Raw genomic sequence first — 5300 nt, 5'->3', positions numbered from 1 at the left:
GCTGGCGTAGGGGGCTCGGGCACTGCCAGGCGGGAGCAGCCAGCGAAGAGCAAGCCCCGAGGAGTGCGCGCGGCTCCCACGCCTCGGCTCCGCGGCAGCCTCCTCCCTCGCCCTCTTCGCTGCTCCCCGCAGAGAGACCCTGGCCAACCCGCTGGAGCTGCTCCTTCCAGCGGCTCAGGGAGACTCGCGGCCCTGCAGCCCCCGCCCCTCCAAGTTGTCAGCCCAGCGTGTGTGTGTGCGCGCGTGTGTATCTGTGTGAGTGGTGTGCACCCAGCGTGCCGCCTGGGAGTGCAGGCACCGAGTCGGAATTCATTATTCAGCAGCCAGCAAGATAAAGCTCTGCCCAGCTTCGGATGTCATCTCTCAGCCCCTCAAGTGGCGGCGCCTGCCCACCCTGCACCCGTGCTCTGGGCCCCCCAGCTGCTAAGCCAGCTCTCTGCTACCAGGAGTGGGCAGACTGGAGGTGGCAGGAGCGTGGGTGGGACACCCCCTCCCATGGGAGAGAAGGAACTTCATGTTCTGTGTGCGCAGGAAACTGGACTGTTGCGTTGGTATTTTCTGGGGGCTCTATGCCTCCCAAAGAATGACGCTGGCCACACATGGTCATGATGCCTATGGAGCTTGGGGAACCTGCGCCGGGCTGATCTGGGTCCTGCATAGAAATCCCAACCAGAGGCGCCCTCACTGGAAAACCAGGATCTATCAGGCAACATCTCCATGGTGGCTGGTCCCTCAGAAAAGACAGCTGGCAAAGTCCTACCTCTCTGCCCTAGGATTACTGACCCTGACTCAGCAGGCTGGGAGGGTGGGTGGTGCTGCAGGGGGAGCTCAGAGACCATGCCGACCCAGGTATGAAGGCCACCTCCACCAACCACCAGCTGCTGTCAAGTTGATTCTGTCTCCTGATGACCCCACGTGTGTCAGAGCAGAACTGTGCTCTGCCATGTTTTTCAGTGGCTGAGTCACAGATCACCAAGCCTTTCTTCTGAGGTATATTTGAACCTCCAGCTTGTCTGTTAGCTGCCCGGCATGTAACCGATTGCACCCCAGAGGACTCTGGGAAGGCATGGGAGGCTATGCTGTGCTATGTGTGCTATGCTGTGCAGTGTTTATGTTATGTGAGATGGTTTGATGTGTGATTCACAACCGAGTTTGCAGAGCTGTCAGGCCTATATCTCTAATCAGCTGCTTGGCTGGGGCCAGAGGGAAATGTTCGAAGGGATGCCTGTGGCAGAATTTCCAAGAACCAAAGGGAAATTACTCACTCTTTTCTTCCAACAACATATCCCAGGAAGGGCTCTGAGAAAAAAGGGCCTGAGGGCTGGGATCCTTGGACCTGGGGCTTTGCACTCCTGCTGTCTGTGTGCCATTTGCTGTCCACAGAATAGTCTTCCTCTCCAGACCCCTCCCTCTGCCTTCTTGTGCAGACTACCTCCTGCTAACTCAATTCAGCTAACTAGTGTCTGTCATAGGTGAGTTCAAAATGTAGAATCTTTTTATTAGCAGCCTAGAGCAAATTCAAGGGTTTTGCAAGGGATTCCAAACCAAAACCCAAACTCACCACTGTCAAGTTGAATTTGACTCAAAGTGACTCTCAGGCAGGTTTCTGAGACTGTAAATTGGGAGACTTAGTGACTAGTATATTTGAACTATTAACTTGTAGTTAGCAGTCCAACATGTAACCTACTGTGCCTTTAGACTTCTCCTGTTGAATTCTATAGCATTCTTCTTCCCTCTTCTAGATATTTTCATGTTACTCTGCTTTTCCTCCTTTTTGTTTCCCCCATTTTCCTTTTTTCTTCTCTGTCTCCTAGTCTACGAATCACTTTCCCCACCATTTTCTTTCCCCCTCTTCCTTTTTTTTCTTGTGTACTGTCAAGTCTGATCTGACTGGCACAGTAGAGAATTGCCCTTCCTTCTCCAGCGGAGCATCTGGTGGATTCGAACGGTGCACCTTTGGGATTGCAGCACACCCTCTGAATCACTTTTAGCTAACCATATTGAACTAAAGAATGTTTTAAGGTATTACATTCATTGAATAAAAGTGAATGTTCACATTTTTAGAATAACTTAGCTGTTCAATATCTCTTTCAAAAAAACTAAACTCACTCGCTAGCATTTACCGTCTCTAAGGTAAATCTGACTAAGGTGCGCCTGATACAGGCCATGGTATTTGCAATCGCCTGTTATGCATCAGAGAGTTGGACAATGACTAGGGAGGGCAGAAGGAGAGTGGATGCTTTTGAGCTGTGGTGCTGGAGAAGGGTACTGAATGTACCCTGGACTGCCAGGAAAACAAACAGATTTATCTTGGAGAGGATTAAACCAAGCTACTCCTTGGAGGCAAGGATTCTGGGGCTTCGTCTGACATACTTTGGACATGTTGCCAGGAGGGACGGGTCCTTGGAGAGGGACATCATGCTTCAGAGGGTTGAGGGACAACGCAGGAGGGGAAGACCCTCTACGAGATGGATTGATTCGGTGACTGGGGTAACCGGGATGGGTGTGTCAGAGGCGGTGCGTTTGGCGCAGGACAGAGCAGGGTTTAGGGCTGTTGTGCATAGGGTCGCTATGAGTCAGAAACAACTCGACGGCACATAACAATAAGGTAAATCTGTAATCTGTGATCAGCAGGCTCTCTGGATGTTCCTTCCCAAAGAGGGTGAATTTCATGAGGCCTTTCACAGAGCAGTGCATCTTCAGGAAAAGGCCCACTAACCTGGCCTTGGTAAGACATTGAGCTTTTCTGAACCTCAGTTTCCAAATCTGGAAAATGGTAGCAATTTCATTTTGTCCATATCCCGCAACCAGGGCTCTTCAGCTGAGCCACTTTAGGAATGTTAGCTCCGCCCCATCTTCTTCCACTTGACCCTTTGAAACCTAAGCCAGGTCCCATGTTTAAATACCCACTCTCTTAACTATTGCCCACATGGTAAATCTTGGTGTTGTTATGTTATAGTTGCCATGGAGTCAACTATGACTCAGTGAATCTGTGAGCAACAGATCTGAACTTTGCCTTATTTTGAGATGCTCAAGCCCTATTGCTAAAGTCAGGATGTCAATTCATCTTGTCGAAGGTCTTCCTCTCTTTTTCTGACCTCTACCTATCCATGACATCTTTTAAAGTATGATGTCTTTTTTCCAAGGACTTGCTCCTCTTGACAACATTCCCAAAGCACGGGAGACAAAGTTTCACCAAACTTGCCTCTAAGGAGCACATTAGCCACACTTCAAGACATATCTGTTCTTTTAGCAGTTCACTACTCCTCCAATACAAAAATTCAAAGGCATCACTTCTTCTTTTGTCATCTTCATTAATTGTCCAACTCTGAGTTGCCAACCAAACAACTGAAAATACCACGGCTTGGATCAAGTGCACCTTCGTCTTTAAACTGACATCATTGTTCTCTAGCACTTTGGTGAGGTCCTTGACAGCAGATTTTCCTAATTCAATATGTCTTTGAATTTCTTGATGGCTGCCACCACGGGTGTTGATTGTAGATCCAAGTAAAATGAACTTGCTAACAACTTCAATCCTCTCTCCACCTGCCATGATCATTAGTGTATCATTTACTGAGCAGTTACTACAGCTCTTCCAGTGTCAGGTGCTGTGGATTCAGGAATGTGGGTGAGAGATATCAGACCTCATGCAGAAGAGACAGGTGGAGAATGTACAGTACAGATAATTACCGTACAGGAAGGGTACCATGAGCAAGACCAGGACTCAGAGCCAACCAGTGCAGAAGGGAACCAGCACCCAGCCTCGGCTAGGGCTGAGTCCTCAGGAGAGTCTTCCTGGAGTAGTGACACCTGGGCAGAGGGCTCTTCTTTTAACAACTTTCACCTCTGACTTTCTTGATGTATCACATGGAGAATTTAGACAAAATGCAAACATGCATGTATTCTGAAGGGTGGACAGTCCTTCCACTTGGCTTGCAGTCCATTATTATCCTCCAGCGCAGTTTCTACACACACCTCAGTTTTTCTGCTCTGTATGCCTCTCAGACTATGACACTGATGTGTCAAATGCGTTAATGGTTGGCTACCCAGCGCGGACAGAAGGTGGGGTGGAGCTCCCCGATTAAAACAAAACAAGCTTGGAAGGAAGAGTGGCATCCACTTCCGTAATAGCTTGCCTCCAGAAACCGTATGAACCTGGAGAGAGGATGAAAGGCACGCAAGCATCTAGGATTCTCCTTCATAGGGTTGCTATGAGTCGCCTGTGACTTGACGGCACTTAACAACAACAACAACAACAACATGCCTCTCAGAAGCCTTTGGTTTCTGCCTCCCAATTTCACTGTTATCTGTCAGAATCTTTTTTTTTAAACTTATGATGGGATTTACTTTATGATACCGGAATATAAAACATTTTGTGTTTTTTTAAACACAAAAAATCCGAGGATTTTTTTAAACAAAAAGCAGTACAATGTAATATAACATATTTAAGATAAAATTAGTTTTAAAAGTAAAGGATATTTTAAAAAAGGGAATCATAAGAAAACATATCTCTATGATAGATTTCACTATATCATGTACTTACTTTCCTGTTGTAGTTAGCCTCATTTTATTTGATGATTACTCTGATTGCTATGGGGAAAATGAATTGAATAGGGTAAACAAAAGTAGAGTAACCAGATGGGAATCAGTTTAGTAGGAAGTAATAGATGTTGGAGAGGATGTGGCGAGAAAGGAACTCTTAAACATTACTGGTGGGATTGTAAAATGGTGCAACCATTCTGGAAGGCAGTTTACTGCTTCCTCAAAAAGCTGAACAGAGAAATTCCATATGACCCATATATTCCACTACATTGAATATACCCTGAGAAAATGAGAACTGAGGCACAAACTGAGATTTATACACAAATGTTTATAGCAGCATTATTCACCATCATAAGAACATGGAATCAGCCCAGATGTCCAATCACAAATGAATGGATTGAGAAATTATGGTACATTCACACAATGGAATTCTTTGAAGCACACAGGAGCAGTAACTTTGTAAATTATTAACTGACTTGGGAGGGACTAGAGAGCTTTATGGTGAGTGAGCTAACTCAGTCCCATAAGGATAAATATTGTATAAAACTGTTATTGTAGAATGAGTATAAGGATCTAGGAGAGGTGGGAGAGGCTGGAAGAAGAAAGATGTGATGTGCAGGAGGAAGGGGGGATTAATCATTGGGTTGTACAATTTGATGGGTGGAGGGGTAAGGGAAATTGAAAGAATTTTTCAAATTTGTAGAGGAAGAAAAGACCAAAATGGATGTCAGAAGAGACTCTGGAAATTGCACTGGAGC

The sequence above is a fragment of the Elephantulus edwardii genome, unplaced genomic scaffold (assembly GCF_000299155.1).
Source record: "Elephantulus edwardii isolate Elephantulus edwardi_28Jun2011 unplaced genomic scaffold, EleEdw1.0 scaffold00009, whole genome shotgun sequence".
NCBI lineage: Eukaryota > Metazoa > Chordata > Mammalia > Macroscelidea > Macroscelididae > Elephantulus > Elephantulus edwardii.
Note: the sequence above shows the minus strand (reverse complement) of the source record.